At 32.0% G+C, this 24,708-nt stretch overlaps 1 long non-coding RNA gene across 1 annotated transcript in view; it reads right to left on the reverse strand.

The window, feature by feature from the left end:
• Positions 1–24,708, reverse strand: part of LOC127718633 (uncharacterized) — an 83,143-nt gene that overhangs the window by 53,864 nt on the left and 4,571 nt on the right. The gene's annotated exons all lie outside the window — the stretch shown is intronic.

Here is a 24,708-nt window from a genome sequence, read left to right on the forward strand (position 1 = left end):
TATTTGTTAGTCTTAAAAACTCAAACCATTATGACATAAGGAGATGTGATATGATTGCCAATTAAACAACTTTCCATCAAAGACCAAATGACGTGCATGTTAGCTTGCTATATTTGAGATCTCCCAATTACCACCCCACTATGAACTGCTTATACAAAAAGATATTTGGTCACCAAATTATTTATAATAATTTATAAAATAGAAAATCATTATATATGCTAATATAAATTGTGTTCCCTTGGCAAAATACTGGAATCATATTGTTTTACCAGTATCCTTTCGACAGTCCGTCCCGCACTTACTAGTATATATTTATACGGCTGATTTCGTAGGATTATGTACAGTTTTTTAAGCTTAAACTTTTAAATGATGTACCTGGTGTTAGTACATACACTAAAGATTTGCATCTTGTCAATTTTTTCTTTTTTTTTTATGATAGGTTGCTAAATTTGGCATTTTGAAGTATATTGCGCCGATTTATTTTTAACCTATATTGAGGGTGCATATATATTCTCAGGATCATTTTTTCATAAATTATTTTTCACGAACGACATAATGTTGAACTTGGTGTATTTGAGTGAAATTTTGCATACAGTTTGCAAGGTTTGCCCGACTAACTACGCACATAACCCACACGTTTACATCATACAGAGTATCCTTTATTTAGATTGTGTATTGTATCAGGATGTTGATTTTCTTTTTAATTTTCACAACTAACAGAATGTTTAACCTTTCTTGACTGCTGCACCAAATGTGTTTTTCAGTCACAACAATTCCAATTGCACTGTATCGTCCTGTAAATGCATGAAATATTTGCCACCGGACGTTGAGCAACCACCAATCAATCAATTCAAATTGTACCTCAATATCATTGTTTACCAAATTACGTTATTCTGTAACGTCACACGTTTTCTGTCGAATTCTAAGCGTATCGGCCAACTTTGAAGCAATGCATATAAAAAACAAGGATGATGACATATGTGTTTATATATGTATAAAAAAAATAAGAGGATGTGGTATGATTGCCAATGATACAACTCTCCACAAGAGACCAAATGAAACTGAAATTTACATCTATAGGTCAATGTACTGCCTTCAACAATATGCAGAGCCCATACCGCATAAGCAGCTATAAAAGGCCCCGAAAATTACATATGTAATACAATTCAAACGAGAAAACTAGCGACCTAATTTATGTACAAAATAATGAACGAAAAACAAATATGTTACATAGCAACAAACTGAATTACAGGCTACTTGACTCGGGACAGGAACATACAGAATGTGGCGAGGTTAAACTCGTTTAAAGGTGCCAACCCTCCCCTAACCTCGGACATCAACTGGACCCCTGTTGTGTTCACTTATCGCTACACAAATGGTGCGAAGCTTCAGATGGAATGGCAGACCAGTTTAATCTGGGACAGTGGTGTAACAGTACAACATAAGAATAAACTGTAGAAATCAGTTAAGAAAGGCTTAACTCATCAGATGGATACAAATAGAATACATATAACAAAAACAGAGTGGACGTGGAAGGGTACTTATACATCCCAACAACTAAAAGACTTTAAGTACAGATCTTAGAGTACTCGCAGTTACTGGTAGCTAGTTGAAAGCTAATAACAACTAATACAAAAAGCATGCATCTTAGATGCATGGATTCAGTACACAATCCTGGATATTATGTTAGTTTTTAGTCTTTCTCCGTATAAAAGAACAAAGCCATCTATTGAAAAATTAAAAAAAAAGTTAAAACAAGGCATTTTCCCTTTGTAAATTTGTCGTCAAAATTGACGTTTCTAATCAAATTTACGAATAAACAAAAATGGTGACCCCTATTTTTTTTATTACATATTCCAATGTAACTCGATTCAAAGTACATGTGTGCAAAAAAATTTAGAAATCGGGAGATATGCTATTCGGTATCGTGTTATCTTGATATATAAGTACACAGTTTTGGATTATGAAGAAAAAATTACCCACTTGCAGGGGAACACGAAACTGCATTGAAAATGAAAAAAATCTGGAGAAAAATTAAACATACAAACCTAGGTTAGAAAAAGACGCTACTTTTAAAAAAGAAATAAAAAAAATAAACATTCAGAGATAAAATCATGATAATTTAGTGCAAATAAAAAAGACGTAGATAACTAGAATGACATCTTCTATGAGGGTGTGGATGGAGTTTACAGAATAGAGAATAAAGGGCTAAAAAATAAAGAATAGAAAAGAAAAGGATAGGCCAAAAATTTAAGAATAGAAAATAGTGGGCTTCTAGAATATAAAGAATAGAGAATAATGGGCAAAATTTATATAGAATAGAGAAAAAATGGCGTAAATAATATTAAGAATTGAAAAACACCCACCTCCCTCCTTTTCCAGACCCTCTTTTATCCTATGACTGTAATGCGCCGTAATTCATAGGAACAAATAGATTTGAAATATATTATTTTCTCTCATAAAGTCTTTTGTATAGTTAGAAACATTGTCAACTAGTTATACTTATTATTAAAAATGAAATTGATATCTATTCGTTATTTCATGAATCACAGAGTTAAGTTTACTAGTGCATTCCAGGAATAAGGGACAAAAAATAACGGACAGGAAATCACATGACAAAAAAGTCACGATTTACAATAAAAGTTACGTACATATTAAATTTGATTATCATTATTTACAATGAACAAGATTTATATTTGGGTAGTTCATTTTATGACTTTCATTTAACATAGTTCTTGTCTTAGGTTATTTTTTACTTATGTGGACCATTTCGTTCATGAGATTCATCTGCTTGCGTTGTTGCATGTCTCCTCTCTACTCTGACGTCTTGGGTAGCATTTTTCATTTCTGTACTTTTGTCTTTGTGTTGTAAACGTTCACACTTAGTTTTTTTGTGTAAATGGTTATTGAAACTTGGTTGATAAAAACGAAGCACTCAGACTGTCATATATTAGTTTTGGTACAATCTTAGTGCTAAAGATTAATCTCATCTGTTAAGAGTGTATCTAGTAGCAAATTTAGAAGGATTGACAGCCTTTAAACTCATGTTGCGCTTGCAACCCTTAGAGTACTCTTTACCCTTCTCGGAACGCTCGATAATTTTTATTTGATCTACTTGAATCGTCTTTGAATTCTCATAGCATATGATATATGTCAACATTCTTTTTATACTGAAAACTTTACAGAAAATTGTAAGAGTGGCCAGGGGCACCCCAATCTTTATCTAAGTTAATGAAAATAGCAACTGCAGTTTTTTACAGCGTATAACTGTTGTCCTAACAAACTAGAACCTAAGTTCACCAAACTTAACAAGTAGATGCATCGCAGAAAAGCAGTATTTCACATACCCCCCCCCCCCCCCCCCCAAAAAAAAAACAAAAAAAAAGACAAACAAACATACACAAACACAAAATAAATACAATACAAAAAATCACTGTTGCTAGTACCTGGACTATGACATGCGACCCCCAATGCTAGATAATACGGGTGCAGTACTAGTCCATAACTTATGTAGATATAAGAAGATGTGGTATGAGTGCCAATGAGACAACCCTCCATCCAAGTTAGTAGATTAGTAGATACAATCATGAAAAAGCAATTCACTTTAACATTTCTTTTTACATTTGAGCCACCTGTGATTTTTTTTTATTTTTGAAGCATTTTTTACAATGTCTATTAATTTATGAACTAACCTCACATTCGCATTGATAGATTCTTGCAGATTTGCAACTTGCATAATTAACTAATTACAAAGTAATTAAATTATTAAGGTCACGTTTGGTACCCAAAGAACTAAAACTTCAATAGTAAAACCTTTAAATTGAAGTTCAACCTGCATAGGTATTACAACATCGTGAACGGAGGAGTTGTATGTAAAATAAAAGATGTCGTATGATAGCCAATGGGACGAATACTTTTATCCGCCGGGGACCAAAGGAATTAATATAAACAGCTTCAACGATAAGCATGATGCGAGTTAAAGATTGTAAAATCAGAAATGTGCCTAGAAATATATATAGACACAGGGGCTTGTCACCTTTTTTGTTTTATTTTTTTATTGGAAAATATTCTTTAATATTCAACATATTTAGAGTTTTAAACACTTATCAATGCGATTTAACAATAACGGTTGTTTATGTATGTTGCCCCTCTTTCCTTATTTTCCGCCTGTATTGAAAGCAAGTACAATGATACATGTTTTAGACTCGGCTGTTAAAAGGACAAATGATAAATGTAGTTATTTTTAAGACTTTGCGTAAAATATGTATATGAATGAAGTGGAAGATTTTCCATTATTCAAACAAGAATCATATACATTTCCGCTAAAACTATAAGTCTAGACTTCGTCTTGTTGTACAGGGTACAATTGCCTTATATTTTTAAAAGATAGGTTTTCCATGATACGAGCCCCTATTAACATTAGTGTAATATGTATTTTGTCGTTTACAAATCTTCTTGAATTATGTTAAAACAAATTTACTTCGTCACATCAATTTTGTGACTTATATAACCTTCAATCTTGTTTCAATGTTATTTCAATTGAAATGTGTGCAAAGTATATGTTTAATGCAATTATTGCAAAGAGAAAAAAAAACCCAAAAAAAACAACTTATTTGATCATGATAGAAAAAAAAAACGATTCCTGTTAAAGTACATATGAAAACTGAAAAATTTTGGAATAAAATAGGCGGTAAATGAGATATCGAAGGACTGATAGTTCGATAACTTATTTTAGTTTTGCGTATTTAAAAACAACACAATCAAATGACAACGGGAGCATTGTTTTAAGACATTTTATAAATCATAAAGAAATGATAATTATTTGTGTCTTATTATATTGATGAATATTGATACTAGCGGTGGTCTTCCATTGATCTTTTCGGACCAGATCTTTCTGTAAAAGGTGATAATTGTCACACTTAACTGCTGAAAAACACCGTTGATCGGAGGAAGGGCGACATCTCGTCGATGGAATGATATTATCTATCGATTTTGTTTGATTTCATTGGTAAATTGTGTGTCAATTATGACACGTGACTCACTGGTTCTTTGTTTGTAATTTTTAACTTTCTTTCTCACACACAAGAAAGTTTTTGCAGAGGACGCTTCATGAAGCACACGGAGTTCAACATCTCGTGACTGGACTTAACGGATAAGGAAAACAAATGTTACAAATATTCGTCAATAGATTTAACGTTTATATATGTGTGCAAACTAGCTGATTCTTAAAAAAAAACATTCTCTCAAGATGTGTTTTGTGTCAAATATTATATGGCAACTAATTTGCCGATGAAGGAATATTTCTAGACTATTTCAGAAACTTGGACTTTCTATAAAAACTTGATAAATCGCTCGATAACCTTCCGAATGTTACCGATTTTTAAATTTGATACTGAGGCCGCATATCTAGTATTGTATAGGCTTAATTTGTATATGTGTATTATTTCTAACAGTAACCAGAGACATATATATATATAGTATATATGTATCTGCAGTAACATATAATACATATTGTAGTATATGTCTCTTTTTAAAACAATACATTCTATGTTTTATAAACAGAGTGAATCATGACTCGTGCAATTCAAAAGTTTCAAAGAGATACTCAAAGGAAACGATCGTTTTATGCTATGCGAATGAACCATCATAACTTCCCGAGAATAGAAGATTTTGATGGATAACGAAATTCACGCAGTGCATCAAATAGAGAAGAGATCAAGAACCGATTTTGTAGACCCGATTTTTTTTTTTTTTTATTAAAACGAAATTATTAAAATACATGTATAATAAATGATATAACCAATATGCCAAAACCAATCCCAAAGCAGCTATATTTGTCATATCATAGCTTGACCAGTAAAGCTATGGCAATATTTGTCCATATAATCTGCACCTTTCAAATATATCAGCAAATTAAAAGCAAATATAACTATTTACCATTCATTTCTAGCTGTCTTAAATATCTTTCTTTATAATATCTTTGCATACATATTCAAAGTTACATATGCCCAATATATTTACACATACATTTCTAGCTGTCTGAAATATCTTTCTTTATCATTTCTTTGCATATGTATTCAAAGTTACATATGCCCAATATATTTACACATGTCATGGATATTATCATTTGACCACATTTCTTAATTAAACAAATTGTCTGCAAATCTATGTATTTACCATACATTTAGGAATATGTTCAAAGGCTTTTGATATGTTCTGATTTGACATACATTTCAGTCGACTATAAAGACTAACAAAAATATTGCTTAACAATACATTTGACAGGTCTCTGCAGATTAAAGGAAATGATGCTTTACACCCCTCTATAAAGTTCTCGTTTTAAATTGGTTTACATACCAGGCAAATGAAGCTGCATCTTACACTTTATAACCCCTATAAAACTATGTGAATGATGATGCTTTGCTACCTAGACAAAGAAACACATTTGCGGATAAATTTACATCATAGAAAAATACATGACAAAGATTTCCATTTGCAGAGGTATACAAATACATATGTTTGCGAACGTTTTGAGATGGTCATAAATATATGCAAATTATAAACTTTAAAATGGTTTGATTAGGTGTTAATATATTTTATAAACCGCGGTCTCTCATAACCGCCCATAGGAGGGTATAGCACACGAAATGTTGATATTTACTGCATGTAAAGACAAGATAAACTAAATGCAGCGGTTTGTAAATATATGTAAATGTCGGTCTCTTAATACATTTACATAACATTTGCATACCTCTTCAAATCCGGGATTTCGTGTAGTGTTCGATGGGAAAGATAGGATTAATATTGTAACCAAAAGTTGAATTATTCTGTCATCTATATTTCAGAATGAGCAGTGTTAATGGAAAAAACTAGCCTCTCTTGATTTTTCAGGACAAAGTCCTGTATTAGCTCTGCATGTTTTGAATAAAGGAGCCTGTCGGTAGGAAAAGGATCTCAATTTGCTTCCAAACGTATACAAACAGTGGATCGAAAATACTTTTTTTCAATCACAATAGAGGCGAAAGATACCAAAGGAAAATTCAAACTCATGAGTCGAAAAATGAACTGACAACGCCATTGCTAAAAAAGAAAAAGACAGACATACAAACAACAGTACACAAAACACAATATAGAAAACTAAACACTGAGCAACACGAACACCAACAAAAACAGGGTGTCACTCAGGTGCTGCAGACGATAAGGTAGATACTGCTCCAGAGTTGACATCTGTCGTGTTACAAGTTACAATGTATAAGTTATATCAAGTATTTAGACATCACGCAATAGTGAATTGGTAATTGACTCTTATCTCATCCTAAGACAGCACCAAAATCAAGACCATCGGTCATGCAAAATTGTCCAACCCTGAAACTTGACCGAATGTGAAATTTTGAAATTTAGACATTTTTCTTTCATGACAAAGAATAGATGAGATTTTTTCCTGTAAAACCAACCCTAAAATATGGAAAAATTAGCATTTACTTGATTTGCTATGATTTGTGCCTCTTACGATAAGCTATTTGTATAACGTTTGTTATAATTTGTTTCTAAAAAAAAACAATTGGGAAAACTCTTGCATTCTATTTCTTAGTTAAGAACTTGACAGCTTTGAGAAAAGTGAACAGAACGTTATGCAGTTTTTGAACATTGTAATATCAAACAAGATGACTAGCAAAATGTTTTAGTCTGAACAAGTCATTATGAAAAGACTAAACCTTAAAACATTTAGTCTTCTTAAGAGTTTAAGATAATTTTCAGATATTTTCTTATTGCAATGTTGGTATTGTACTTACAGTTTTCTGGCAGTCAACCCAGTACTATTCATTAGCATTTCAGAGAATTCAGTTTTGTTGATTTGTACATGGTGTACAGGTAAATCAAAAATACTGAAGAGTCTAAATAAAAGGCTGAACAGATTTTAATTGATCGAAAGCTACGTATCTGAATGGTATTGCATTTACAGCAGTGGATAACTCTGAAAAATTTAATAAAAAAAAAAGAACATAACTTGTTAATTTTAATTGTTCAGTATTTAAATAGATGTTGCAATCAAGCTAGAATCTATGGATGAGCTAGCAATCAAACAACATAGTAAGAAAATATTATATCTTCATCCTCAGTAGTTAATATATAGTGGTTGCTAATATGCCAATACTGTCGATAAAGTAAAATAAATAAAAGTGACACCTTCTGTAATTTCAGGTGTCTAAAGCGTTTTTAGCAAATAAACCTAATGACTCACTCATTATATATCCCTTGAATATTCAAGTATCTTTAACATGATCAGTCTAACTTCTATACCAGCCTTTAAGAAATATGTAATGCTTATAATTTTCAGCTTTATATTATTTTGCTTGATTTTAACTATAATTTTTTTTCAGATAAAGGATTTTTCATAATCTTTGGGGTTAGCATGGCCTTTATGTTTGTACTAGGACTTTGGATTCCAAGAAAAGGTTTGTATTTACTTTAAATATAAGAATAAGAAGATGTGGACTAATTACCAATGAGACGATTCTCCACAAGAGACCAAATGACACAGAAATTAACAACTATAGGTCAACGTACTGCATTCAACAATGAGTAAAACCCAAATCGCATAGTCATTATAAAAAGGTCCCGAAATGACAAATGTATAACAATTTAAACGAGAAAACTAACAACCTTGTGATCTAGGTGCAAAATAATGAACGAAAAACAAATATGATATACAGCAAAAAAACAACAACCACTGAACTGCAGGCTCCTGACTTGGGACAAGCACATACATAATGTAGTAGGGTTAAACTAGTTTCAAGGACCCAACCCTCCCCAACCTTAGACAGTGATGTAAAGTACAACATAAGAACAAACTCATCAGATAGATACCAAGTACAGATATGAGTGTACTCACAGTTCCTGACAGCGAGTTCAAAGCCAGAAAACAACCAATTAAAGAAACATGCATTTAAGACTAAAATATTAATGAGTACACATCCGACATCCAATGATTTTGGTGTAAAGACGTCATTCACAGTCCGCGAAAAACAAAGCCTTGTGCAATGCCAAGAAACGGGTATTAACAGATTGTATAGCCATGAATATGCATATGTATATAAAAATGATATTTTAACTTACAGGTAACAAAATCAATATCAATAGCAATAAAAAAATATTCGAAGATCTGATTATAGCGTTTAATAAATAACCTATTAAAATAAACTTATTTTAAAGATCAATAAGTTTACCCTAATCGTATATAAATTTCCTGTCTCGGTAAACAACATTTTCGTAAAATTTATGAGGTGCTATCCCATTTGAAATAAGTTTTCTGCAAACAATGTACATTTTAACGACTCATTGTAGTCATAATGACTTTTCTCAGACAAAAAAATTCATTTTGATATGAACCTATAATTCTCGTATTATACGTACATCAAAAACGAGTACAAAGGATTCAACGGAAGAACGACTGACGTCAATATTACACGAGTTTCACAGTTACAATTAGAAATCGGGTTAGTGATACTAAGCGTCTCTGTTTGGACTGGTAACATACATTTGAAAATGGCGTCGTCTAATTTTTATATTTAACGATTATTATCTATTATCTTTCGGGACTTTTTTTATAGTTTGTTCAGCATAGCGGCTGACACAGTCTCGAGTTCAGGAATCTTCTTTTTTGTATATTCAATATGAATTTCTAAGGACATAAACTACTGTTACACTAGATGATCATTTGTGGTTTATGTTACGTCTTCATATTCCATTTTCAATGATAACATTTGTGGCGCTATCCCTCGCTCATTGAGATTTTGGTTGAAAAGTGAATAATATGGTATGTAAAGGATATTTCAGCAAAGATATAAGTGAGAGAGGGGTGGCGCCACTGTTACTTTTTAAGACAAATGTTGCCAAATTATCCAAACAAATCGTTGTAACGTGATTCGAATATTCAATGACGTCACAAAGACACAACTAATGACGCAACTGTTGAAAAACATTTTTACCTGAAACAATACGAAATTAAAACATATGATTTCATCAAATTTTACGAAATTATTACAGTAAAACATTATCAAAGTCACAATTATGAGTTAGTGAATCAACTCTTTTTAGATATCAATCTAATTTTTTTTTAGATTTTTTATGACTTATTCAGAATGTTCAGAATGTGTTCAGAAAATTTTATAAAAATGTGAAACGAAAATTTCAGACTTAATTCATACTTTTCAGGTTGTTATAAACAAACTTCTGTAAAATTCAGACTCAAATCAGTCATTTCAGAAAAGGGTTACTTTACAGTGACTACTATCATTTATTTATTTATTTTCTATTTACGTGAGGTGAACAAAATGAATAACCGACAAACTGCGAAACAGCTAGCAACAACCAATTATTAAGTAAGGAGAACTTAAGGACAGAAAAGAATAAACCAGAAAAAGAATGATGACACCTGACATAAAGAAAATACTGACATACAATGAAGAAAAATAGTTCGGCATACAAAAAATTGTCAATTTACAAAATACACCCTTCAATAATAATCTGGTGTTAAACCTCATTTTCAAGTCAGTCAAATGTTCTGCTCAATGACACTCGTTGCCTTACTGTTTCGTTTGTTATTTGATGAGTCATACAGGTGAAAACACAGGAAAGAGTAAAATGATTTCATTTTAGTCCTTCTTATAGAAAAATGTGTTATCCTTTTCAACCTTTTTTAGTGATCTCATATGTAGTGCAACCCTTCTGGCATTGTACTTTTCGTTGTAAAGTTAAGAATATGTTATGTAAAGTATACCTCAGGAAAAATATTAGTGAGCGAGGGGTGGCACCAGTGTTAATTTTTCAGAAAATTGTCATAAATGTTACAATATGACGCATACAAAATCGATCTATTGTAATCCGTCTATATTAATGACGTCACAAAGACGCAACTAATGACGCAATTGTTGAAAATATTTTATACCTGAAACAATTGGACATTTAAACATATGAGTTCATCATTATCACAGTCAAAAGTTGTCAGATTTTAGTGGCCTAAATTATGAGTTAGTGAATCAACTCCTTTTGAATATTAGTGGTTTGAGAAAATCAGTCAATTTTTTAGAACTTTTCAAATATTTTCTGAATGTTAAGAATGTTTAATAAAAATTAGGGATGTGAAACGACAATTTCAGACCTAATTCATACTTTTCAGGTTGTTAAGACAAACTTCTGTCAAATTAAGACACAGTTCAGTCATTTCAGAATGTTGTAACTTTACAGTGACTACCATCATTTACTCCTTTATTTATTCTTACGTTAGGTAAACAAAATGAACAAACAACAGACTGTGAAACAACTAGAAACGAACAATTATTGAGTAAGGAGAACCCAGTGACAGAAAAGAATAAATCAGAAGATGAAGAATGATAACATCTAACATAAAGAAAAATACAGAAATACAATAAACTACAGTAGTTCTCCATACAGGAAATTGTTAAATAAAGCAAAATACACACTCCAATAATAATTTGGTGTTTAACTATATTTTCAAGCCATTCAAATGTTCTGCTAAATGACATACGTTACATTACTCTTTCAATTATCATTTGATGATTCATAACAGGTTGTAGCACAGTCTGAAAGAATGAAACGATTTCGTGTTGTTCCTTTTTCTAACAAAATGTTACTCTTTTCGACTTATTTTAATGATTTTGCATGTGGTGCCACCTTCGCCCAATTGAAATTTTGGTTGAAAAGTAAAGAATATTGTATGTAAAGAATACTTCAGTATGACGTAACAAAGACACTCCTAATGACGCAATTGTTGAAAACATTTTTTACCTGAAACAATAGGATATTTTAACATATGATTTTATCAAATTTTACCACATTATCGCAGTTAAAAATCGTCATTTTTTGCTTGAATAGTAAAGAATATGTTATGTAAAGAATACTTAAGAAAAATTATTAGTACAAAATACTAGTAGACAAGGAGTGGCGTCACTGTTTTTTTTTTATAACATTTTTAAAATGTTGCTAAATGATGCAAAACAATCGTTCTAACGTAATTCTTCTATATTTATGACGGCACAAAGACACCACTAATTATGTAGTTGTTGAAAATTATTCTTACTTGAAAAAATGGATATCTAAATATATGATTTCATCAAATTTAACAACATAATCGCAGTTAAAAATCGTCAGAGTTTTAGGACCAAAATTATGAGCTAGTGAATCAACTCATTTTGAATATAAAGGATTTGTAAAAATCAGAGAAAATATGTGAGATTTTTATTAGAATTATTTTAAATGTTCAGAATGTGTTGAGAAAATAAAAAAGAAATAGGAATGGGATACGACAATTTCAGACACATCTTACGTTTAGGTTGTTATGGCAAACTTCTGTCAAATGCGGAAGCAAATCAGTCATTTCAAAATGTGATAAATTTGCCGTGACCAACTTATTTTTCTATTCTATTTTTACTATAGGTGGGGAAAATGAACAATCAACAGACTCTCAAACATCTAGGAACCAATCATTAATAAGTAAGAACAACTTAATGGCAGAAAAGAATGTATCAGAAGAAAAAGAATTATAACACCTGACATAAATAAAAATACTGATATACAATCAAAAGCAATAGTTCTGCATACAGAAAACTATTACATACAGCAAAAAAAAAATGATAAGGTGGTGTTTAACTACATTTTTCAAGACATTCAAATGTTCTGCTCAATGACTTACTTTGCATTAGTTTTTCATTTATTTTGAGTCATACAGGTGGAAGAAGAACCTAAAAGAGTTCATTTGAGTTCTTATCATAAAAAATTTTACCCTTTTCAACCCTTTCAAATGGTTTCATATGTGGCGCCACCAATCGCCAATTAGAAATTTTGCTTGAATAGTAAAGAATATGTTATGTAAAGAATTCTTAAGAAAAAATATTAGTGGACAAGAAGTGGCGTCATTGTTAATTTTTTGGAAAATTGTTGAAATGTTGCCATATGATGCAAAAAATCGTTCTAACATAATGCTTCTATATTTACGACTGCACAAAGACACCACTAATTATGTAGTTGTTGAGAAAATAAATTATTCTTACTTGAAAAAATGGATATCTTAATATATGATTTCAGCAAATTTACCAACATAATCGCAGTTAAAATCGTCAGAGTTTTAGGACCAAAATTATGAGCTAGTGAATCAACTCATTTTGAATATCAGGGATTTGTAAAAATCAGAGAAAATATGTGAGATTTTTATTAGATTTATTCCAAATGTTCAGAATGTGTTGATAAAATGACAAAAGAAATAGGAATGGGATACGACAATTTCAGACAAATCTTACGTTTAGGTTGTTATGGCAAACTTCTGCCAAATGCGGAAGCAAATCAGTCATTTCAAAATGTGATAAATTTGCGGTGACTAACTTATTTTTCTATTTTATTTTTACTTTAGGTGGAGAAAATGAACAACCAAAAGACTCTCAAACATCTAGGAACCAATCATTAATAAGTAAGAACAACTTAATGGCAGAAAAGAATGTATCAGAAGAAAAAGAATTTAACACCTGACATAAATAAAAATACTGATATACAATCAAAAGCAATAGTTCTGCATACAGAAAACTATTACATACAGCCAAAAAAAAAAATAGTGATAATGTGGTGTTTAACTTCATTTTTCAAGACATTCAAATGTTCTGCTCAATGACTTACTTTGCATTAATTTTTCATTTATTATTTTGAGTCATACAGGTGGAAGAAACACCTAAAAGAGTTCAAAGAGTTCATTTGAGTTCTTATCATAAAAATTGTCACTCTTTTCAACCTTTTTAAATGTTTTCATATGTGGCGCCACCCCTCGCCAATTAGACATTTTGCTTGAATAGTAAAGAATATGTTATGTAAAGAATTCTAAAGAAAAAATATTAGTGGACAAGGAGTGGCGTCATTGTTAATTTTTTGGAAAATTGTTGAAATGTTGCCAAATGATGCAAAAAATCGTTCTAACGTAATGCTTCTATATTTACGACTGCACAAAGACACCACTAATTATGTAGTTGTTGAGAAAATAAATTATTCTTACTTGAAAAAATGGATATCTAAATATATGATTTCGTCAAATTTACCAACATAATTGCAGTTAAAAATCGTCAGAGTTTTAGGACCAAAATTATGAGCTAGTGAATCAACTCATTTTGAATATCAAGGATTTGTAAAAATCAGAGAAAATATGTGAGATTTTTATTAGAATTATTCCAAATGTTCAGAATGTGTTGAGAAAAAAAAAGAAATAGGAATGGGATACGACAATTTCAGACAAATCTTACGTTTAGGTTGTTATGGCAAACTTCTGTCAAATGCGGAAGCAAATCAGTCATTTCAAAATGTGATAAATTTGCGGTGACTAACTTATTTTTCTATTTTATTTTTACTTTAGGTGGAGAAAATGAACAACCAACAGACTCTCAAACATTTAGGAACCAGTCATTAATAAGTAAGAACAACTTAATGGCAGAAAAGAATGTATCAGAAGAAAAAGAATTATAACACCTGACATAAATAAAAATACTGACATACAATCAAAAACAATAGTTATTTATACAGAAAACTATTACATAAAGCCAAAAAAAAACAATAATGATAATGTGGTGTTTAACTTCATTTTTCAAGACAGTCAATTGTTCTGCTCAATGACTTACGTTGCATTACTTTTTCATTTATTATTTTGAGTCATACAGGTGGATTTTGATTTTTGATTTTTTGGTGTTTTAACGCCACTTTTAAGCACTGCTTTTGTGCTATTTCGTGACAGACAATTTTTATTGGTGGAGGAAGCCGGAGTGCCCGGAGAAAACCACCGACCGTCGATAAGGAAACTGACAATCCTAGTCAAATGTTACGTCACTTTGTGCGTTGAGGCTTTAGCTAACTCGGCTGTGTATTTTTATATGTTGGATTAAGTTGTTTTATGTAATGTACCGTTTTTATTCTGTAGTTAGTCCCCACTTTGGTTTTATCATGTATATCTATTATATAGTCATTTTATAATATTTACTGTTTGCAAAATTATAAATTATTCTAAATAATAAGGATGTTCTTGTCCCAGTCAGAAAATCCTGGCCGTGTTAGGCGCAACTTTTTGGAAGTTTTGGTCCTCGGTGCTCTTCAGCTTTGTACTTGTTTTGGCTTTCGAACTTTTTTTATCTGGGCGTCACTGGTTGGTCTTGTGTGGACGAGACGCGCGTCTGGCGTATTGAATTTTAAGCCTAGTACCTTCTGCTAGCTATTATCCGTGTGTTTCTTTGTCCTATATGTTCTCCCATTTATTTGTATTGTGGTCCTGTCATGTGATGTTGTCGTTTTGGTGTTGTGTTTGACGTTGCCATAAAAGCGGGAGGTTTGGTATGCCACAAAACCAGGTTCAACCCACGATTTTTTTCTTAAAATGTCCTGTACCAAGTCAGGAAAATGGCCATTGTTATACTATAGTTCGTTTCTGTGTGTGTTACATTTTAATGTTGTGTTTTTGTTGTGTCGTTGTTTTCCTCTTATATTTGATGCGTTTCCCTCAGTTTTAGTTTGTAACCGGGATTTGTTTTTATCTCTATCGATTTATGAGTTTCGAACGGCGGTATACTACTGTTGCCTTTATCTAGTCAATCAAGACTGGAGTCGAGTGCATCCGCACGAGCGAGGTTCGAACTCACAACCTCAGTGTTGACTGGCTAGTGATTACAGTAGTAACTACTTAGACCACTCGGCCACCGAGTCCCCTCATACAGGTTGAAGAAAAGCCTGAAAGAGTTCAAAGAGTTTATTTGTGTTCTTATCTTAAAAAATGTTACCCTTTTCAACCTTTTTAAATGGTTTCATATTTGGCGCCACCCCTTACCAATTAGAAATTTTGCTTGAAAAGTAAAGAATATGTTATGTAAAGAATACTTAAGAAAAAATATTAGTGGACAAGGAGTGGCGTCACTGTTAATTTTTTGGAAAATTGTTCTAATGTTCAAATGTTGACAAATGATGCAAAACATCGTTCTAACGTAATTCTTCTATACTTATGACGGCACAATGACACCACTAGTTGATGTAGTTGTTGAAAATTATTCTAACTTAAAAAAAATGGATATTAAAATATATAATTTCGTCAAATTTAACAACATTATCGCAGTTGAAAATCGTCAGAGTTTTAGGACCAAAATTATGAGCTAATGAATCAACTCATTTTGAATATGATGATTTCTGAACATCTGTGAAAATATGTGAGATTATTATTAGAATTATTCCGAATGTTCAGAATATGTTGAGAAAATATAAAAAAAAAATAGGAATGTGATACAACGATTTCAGACAAAATCCATACTTTTAGATTGTTAAGGCAAACTTCTGTCAAATTCAGAAGCAAATAACTCATTTCAGAATGTGGTAAATTTGCGGTGACTACCTTATTTTTCTATTTTATTTTTACTCTAGGTGTAGTAATTGAACAACCAACAGACTCTCAAACATCTAGGAACCAATCATTAATAAGTAAGGAGAAATTAATGGCAGAAAAGAATGTATCAGAAGAAAAAGAAGTATAACACCTGACATAAATAAAATTACTGATATACTATCAAAAACAATAGTTCTGCATACAGAAAACTATTACATAAAGCAAAAAAAAAACAATAATGGAAATGTGGTGTTTAACTTTATTTTTCAAGACAGTCGTGTTCTGCTCCATGACTTACGTTGCATTACTTTTTCATTTATTATTTTGAGTCATACAAGTGGATTGATTTTTGATTTTTTGGTGTTTTAACGCCACTTTTAAGCACCGCTTTTGGGCTTTTTCGTGGCGGACAGTTTTTATTTGTGGAGAAAGCCGGAGTGCCTGGAGAAAACCACCGACCTTCGATAGGAAAACTGAAAATCCTAGTCAATTAAGATTGGAGTCGAGTGCAGCCGCACGAGCGGGGTTCGAACTCACAACCTCAGTGTTGACTGGCTTGTGATTATAGTAGTAACTACTTAGACCACTCGGCCACCGAGTCCCCTGATACAGGTGGAAGAAAATTATGAAAGAGTTCAAAGAGTTTATTTGAGTTCTTAGATGATTTTTCATTTTCTATTGTTAATTATCTATTTTTAGATGGTGACGTTCCCTTGTCCCCATCTTATCGTGTTTATTTATCTCAACTTGTTCGATTCGCTCGTATATGAAACAACGTATTTGATTTCAACGAAAGAAATCTCTGTATTACTGAAAAATTATTACACCAGGGTTTTCGATATCACAAACTAGTCAAAACATTTACTAAATTTTATCATCGGTACAAGGACATCATTCGTAAATATAAATCAACATGCAGACATCTTATACGTTCAGGTATTTCACATCCAATATTTTATGGTAATATTCTTAACAAACCACTAAACTGTCGGCATTCACCTCAAAAGCTAACCAAACCTTTAAACAGACTTATTCGGAAAGGATATAGTTACGATACTGTTGTCAAGTCATTAAGGATTGTATATTTTGGTATTAATATTGATTCACTCATAGGGTCTTTGCATCGGGAAATAAACACATTTATTCTAAAAGCAGTTGTTGGCATGATACGGGTTATGTTCTTCTCATATATTTTATAATGGTATGATACTAAACCCCTAACGGGAGGGATTGTACTTAATTTTCATATGATGAAGACATAATCTTTCAATCAGTTTAATTGAGGTCTGGAGTTGGCATGTCAGTAACTGCTAGTAGTCCTTTAATCATTTATGTATCATTGTCATTTTGCTTAGTTTCTTTTGTTACCTATTCTGACATCGGACTCGGACTTCTTTTAAACTGAGTTTTACTGTGCGTATTGCTATGTGTTTCTTTATTCTACATTGGCTAGAGGTAAAGGGGGAGGGTTGAGATCTCACAAAACATGTTTACTCCCGCCGCATTTTTGCGCCTGTCCCAAGTCAGGAGCCTCTGGCCTTTGTTAGTCTAGTATGTCTTTTTAATTTTAGTTCATGTATATGTTTTGGAGTTTAGTGTGACGTCCATTTCACTGAACTAGCACACAATTTTAGTTAGCGGCCAGCTGAGGACCACCTCCAGGTGCGGAATTTTCTCGCTGCATTGAAGACCCATTGGTGGCCTTCGGCTGTTGTCTGCTCTTTGGGCGGGTTGTTGTCTCTTTGACATATTCCCCATTTCCATTCTTAGTTTTATTATCATAAAAAATGTTACCCTTTTCAACCTTTTAAATGATTTCATATGTGGCGCCACCCCTCGCCAATTAGAAATTTTGCTTGAAAAATAAAGAATATGTTATGTAAAGAATACTTAAGAAAAGATATTAGTGGAAATATTAGTGGACAAGGAGTGGCGTCACTGTTTATTTTTTGGAAAATTGTTCAAATGTTGCCAAATGACGCAAACCATCGTTCTAACGTAATTCTTCTATATTTATGACGGCACAAAGACACCACTAATTATGTAGTTGTTGAAAATTATTCTTACTTGAAAAAATGGATATTTAAATATTTGATTTCGTCAAATTTAACAACATTATCGCAGTTAAAAATCGTCAGAGTTTTAGGACCAAAATTATGAGCTAGTGGATCAACTCATTTTGAATATGAGTGATTTTTGAAAATCAGTCAAAATATGTGAGATTTTTATTAGAATTATTCCGAATGTTCAGAATGTGTTGAGAATAAAAAAAAAGGAATGTGATACAACGATTTCAGATAAAATGCATACTTTTAGGTTGTTCAAGCAAACTTCTGTCAAATTCAGAGCAAATCAGTCATTTCAGAATGTGGTAAATTTGCCGTGACCATCTTATTTTTTTATTTTATTTTTACTTAAGGTGGGGAAAATGAACAACCAACAGACTCTCAAACATCTAGGAACCAAACATTAATAAGTAAGGAGAACTTAATGGCAGAAAAGAATGTATCAGAAGAAAAAGAATTATAACACCTGACATAAATAAAAATACTGACATACAATCAAAAACAATAGTTCTTTATACAGATTACTATTACATAAAGCAAAAAAAAACAATAATGATAATGTGGTGTTTAACTTCATTTTTCAAGGCAGTCAAATGTTTTGCTTAATGGCTTACGTTGCATTACATTTTCATTTATTTTTTTGAGTCATACAGGTGGAAGGAAAGCCTGAAAGAGTTCAAAGAGTTCATTTGAGTTCTTATCATAAAAATGTTAACCTTTTCAACCTTTTTAAATGGTTTCATGTGGCGCCACCCCTCGCCAATTAGAAATTTTGCTTGAAAAGTAAGGAATATGTTATGTAAAGAATACTTAAGAAAAAGTATAAGTGGACAAGGAGTGGCGTCACTGTTTATTTTTTGGAAAATTGTTGAAATGTTGCCAAATGATGCAAAAAATCGTTCTAACGTAATTCTTCTATATTTATGACGGCACAAAGACACCACTAATTATGTAGTTGTTGAAAATTATTCTTACTTGAAAAAATGAATATCTAAATATATGATTTCATCATATTTAACAACATTATTGCAGTTAAAAATCGTCAGAGTTTTTAGGACCAAAATTATAAGTTACTGAATCAACTCATTTTGCATATCAATAATTTGTGAAAATCCGCTCAAATTTTTTAGACTTTTTTAAGACCTATTCAAAATGTTAAGAATGTGTTGAGAAAATTAAAAAAAAAGGAGGAAGATACGATATTTCAGACAAAATCCATATTTTCAGGTTGTTAAGACAAACTTCTGTCAAGTTCTACAAAAATCAGTCATTTCAGAATGTGGAAATTTTGCAGTGACTACCTTAATTTATTTATTTATTTTATTTCTACTTTAGGTGGAGAAAATGAACAACCAACAGACTCTCAAACAGGTAGGTACCAAGCATTAATAAGTAAGGAAAACTTAGTTGCAGAAAAGAATGAATCAGAAGAAAAAGAATCATTATTATGATAACACCTGACATAAATAAAAATACTGACATACAATCAAAAACAATAGTTCTGCATACAGAAAACTGTAACATAAATAAAAAAAAATAACCTATAATAATAATCTGGTGTTCAAAAAAGTCAAATGTTGTGCTCAATGATTTACGTTGCATTACTTTTTTCAATTATTATGAAATGGGTCTTAACAGATTTAGCACAGCCTGAAAGAGTTAAAAGATTTCATTTTAGTCCGTATTATAAAAAAAATGTTACCCTTTTCGACCTTTCATATGTGGCGCCACCTTCGACCATTGGAATTTTGGTTCAAAAGTATAGAAATGATATGTAAAGAATACTTCGGTAAAGATGTGTTGGGGTGAGGGGTGGCACCGTTGTTGATTTTTTCGGAAAACTGAGGAGGAATGACTAAAAATGACACTCTGAAAATTTTATGGACACCATCATGAATGGGTTGATCTATACGATGTGTCTGTGTCTAAACTAACTAACGACATTTTTACCTCGTCTTATATTGTGGTTTACCATCTACGTCGTTTGGTCTGCTAAGTACCGAACGTTACCTATTCCCGTATATGACTGTTTTGCCGAGTGTGAATTCGCATTTCTATTAGACGTGTCTCGGTATTTATAAATCCTACATTCCTGTTCTAGTTACATGTATGATGTGTCTTTTGTAAGTCTGGTTGGATATTGTGTTATGTCTTATCGCTTGTGGTTCGATTTCTATTCTTATTTTCTATACGTATGCAAAAGTTAATATAATTAATCAGCTAGTTCATTTATATGATTTATAGTTTAAAGCAACTATATGCACAGGATTTATTTGTTTTTACACAATTTGATTTTGAAAAAAAAAACGACATGGTTAGATAATACAGATAATTACACCATTACTATCACAATTCCATATTAATATTCTTGTAATGGTTAGAAAATACATAAATAACACCATTGAAAACTTAATCCCAATTTCATATTCTATTTTTTTTAAATTACATGTGACGTCACTTTTTCTGGCGTTGATGCATTCGTGCGATGCACAGTTCATAGTTCTATTTTGGTGTACTGGTGTACTTTCGTAAATTAAGGGAAGATGTCCGTTGTTATTCTGTGGTTTGCATATTGTAATGTACTATCATATTATTCCTTTATGTATCTGTCCTGAGTGTTCTTTCGTTTTTACTTGTACTGTATTCCTGCCAAGTGATGTTGTCATTTTAGCGGTTTTTTGAACATTGCCATATAAGCAGGAGGTTTGACTAGCCATAAAACCAGCTTCAAACCACTATTTTTTCTTAAAATGTCCTGTACTAAGTCAGGAATATGGCAGTAGTTATGAAATAGTCCGTTGTAAGTATGTTGGCGTTTGTTTTGTAGCAGTTTAGTGTTTCTGTTGTTCCGTTGTTTTCCTCTTATAGTTGATGTGTTTCCCTCGGTTTTTATTTTGTGACCCGGATTTGTTTTTGCTTAATCGATTTATGACTATTGAACAGCGGTATACTACTGTTGCCTTTATTCATAAATATTTCCAAGTTATGCACAAAAATGTTCTGATGTAATTCGTCTATATTTATGACGTCATAAAGGCACTAGTTGTGACGCATTATTTAAAAATCCTTTTTGACATGTAGCAGTTGGACCTTTAGATATATGATTTCATCAAATTTTACAATATCATCACAGTTGTCAAATTTTTAGGGCCAAAATTATGAGAAAGTGCATCAACTCCCTTTTGAATATCAACTATTTGTTAAAATCAGCCAAAAATTTATAATTTTTTATGACTTATTCAAAATGTTCAGAATGTGTTGAGAAAAAAAAACAAAAATAGGAATGTGATACGCCAATTTCAGACAAAATTTATACTTTTCAGATTGTTAGTTCAAACTTCTGTCAAATTTAAATACAAACTAGACATTTCAGAATGAGGTTACTTTGTAGTGACTACCATCATTTATTTAATTATTTTCTATTTACCTTAGGTGAACAAAATGAACCACAAATAGACTGCGGAATAGCTAGCAACTAGCACTGATTAGGTTAGGAGACTAAATCTAAATCAGAAGAATGACAGTAGTCCTGCATAAAAAGAATTGAATAAAGCAAAATAATCCCTACAATAGTAATCTGGTGTTTAACTACATTTTCAAGACAGTTAAATGTTCTACTAAATGACACACGTTGAATTATTCTTTCAAAACGACGGGTGCCACATGTGGAGCAGAATCTGCATCCGGAGCACCTGAGATCACCTCCAGGTTTTGATGGGGTTTGTGTTTGTCTGTCTTTAGTTTTCTATGCTGTGTTTTGTGTACTATTGAATGTCTGTTGTTCTTTTTTAGCCATGGCGTTGTACGTTTATTTTCGTATGAGTTTGAATGTCCCTTGGGATCTTTCGCCTCTCTTTTTCAATTATTTGAGTCATAACAGGTGGTAGCACAGCATATGGTAGCGGATACGTTAAAGCATGTTGTTCAAAACTTACCCTTAATCAATTTAGAAGCAATCGGTTAATCTTAATTTTAAAATCTGAAATCTTGTCCAAAGTTTTTTTCATGAGGATTAACAGGCACCAAGCAAAAAAACAAGCACTGTGAGTTTTACAAGAAAAAGCAAATGTAACAACTCTGAAAAAACAGAGATGACCAAAGATGCTATGAAAATGTATGAAGTTGCTGCATATCTTACGGCATCAGTTTCTATTGTCATGGCTAGTTTGAACCACTCAAGCAATATGTTGTATTCTATTGTGTTAAAAGCAAAAAAGGAGGAATATGATTGTGTCCACGAAATGGGGACATAATGTGGTCATCTGCAACACGGCTATTGCATAATAATCAACGAATTCAAAATGAATTCCGCACAACTTTCAAATCCGTCACTTGAACTTTATTATTGTGAACCCTTATTTCAATTATTCCTGTGTAAGCAATTACCCTCTACAAATGCATGTACTGCTGAAATGCGGATATAAACAAATAGATAGTGCCTGATGACATAACCAAATTTAAGTGTATCCTGCAGCTTAGTTTAGTTGTAAACTAATCCTAACTATCAGTTTCTAGATGTTAATCAAGATATTCAACATATCTGACTGTATTTGTGTTATCTGTTATTCAAATTGAAGTATGGCAATACACTTTTATCATTAATGTAGCGTAAAGAGAATTGAAAGGATATTAATAGTATACCTCTTGATAAATCTTCGTGGAAAAAATGTCTTGCAAATTCTTAAATTTCACTTTCAGATGTACTGATGATAACCTGTTGTTAAATAACCAACCATTCAATGAGTACTCACATCTCATATTTCACAATGAACTTTATAAAAGTTAAACGTTATTGCTGAAAGTAAAAAGTCTGCTTTAAATCCTTATGTTTTTCCTAGATATTGACACAGACTGACACCTTCAAACTAAAATCTATGACAAACGTGATGATTTCAAATTTTCATTACGACATTCCCATTTCTCAGCAGTAAATACCCTGTGCTCCGTCGTATGGTGTTTATATATCTCATGATCAATCAATAGGTTTCTCTCGTTCATGTTCACATTAACAGGTGTGTGCTTCTTACACAAAACGTCCCAATGGAGTTATGAGGACGAACTACTGATATAGACATTATATATGTTTTATGGTCATGGTAATAAATTGGTTGACCGACACATATAATATATATCGACATATTATCGAGAACTTACATTTTTGGATACCAGTAAAGTCGTCTGATCAGTAATTTTACCGTTTTTATCCTTTTCCCAATTGTTCAATTTTCACTGAGCATAGATTCGCATGATGGGCAATGCATGTATAGCAAGAAACGCTTATCCTGTCGACGAATCATATTGTTGAGCAACAGACAAAAATTATTTCGTATTGCCCAACCAGAACACGAATTCAACTATGTATATTGAACATAATTGACTTTGTTGAAACCAAAATCAATAACCTATGTGTGTAGTTTCATCCTAATACCAGAGTGCTTTCTACGGATCTTCGATTTAAACTAAAACACCAGCGGAAGTTTCGACACAGTGGTAGTAATAACATTATCGGTAGCAATTTCACCACACAAATATTTCATCAATGAATACCTCTTGAGCGGTGCTCGGGATAAATATTTGAAAATCTGACCATAAGGTCAGAGGAATATACCTGTACAATCCTCAATTTAATTGATACCGTTTAAGGTATTACTAACACTGAGTTGGTTCCTCTGTTGATTATCACTGAAGAGAAATTAATTGTCGAAATACGCATCTGATGCAGTAAAAGTGGTGCCGTTAATGCTATCACTGCCACTGGATGAATACCTCTTCTGGTAAACTGTAAGTCCCCGAGGGTGTCACCAACCCAGTTGCCAGTACTGCGGTACCAAAATGAAACTTCGGATAATGTGTTATTGAAATTTGTAGTTAAAAATATGAGGGAAATTATTTCAAATTGAGGAATACATCACCCTGATGCAAAGCTCAGGTTCCTTGTCCAGCTTTGACTATGCTTTTTCCCCTTTTTGTATCAGCACAACAATTTCAAATGATTTTTTTATTTTCAAATTATTCGGCCTCGAGCATCACCAAAGGGACATAACGGTGCAGCAAAATTGTTTCTGGACATCTCAACTAACCAATATCCGTATATCTTTCATTTTCCTTTAATATATCAAAAACAATTAAAAAACTTTTAGACAGAATAAAAGGTACACCAACCAGCATCACTCTACTCAAATTGATGTACTTAACAATGCTCTGTAAATTGCGAATAAAGTTTGATGATTA

The sequence above is a fragment of the Mytilus californianus genome, unplaced genomic scaffold, assembly GCF_021869535.1.
Source record: "Mytilus californianus isolate M0D057914Y unplaced genomic scaffold, xbMytCali1.0.p SCAF_10, whole genome shotgun sequence".
NCBI lineage: Eukaryota > Metazoa > Mollusca > Bivalvia > Mytilida > Mytilidae > Mytilus > Mytilus californianus.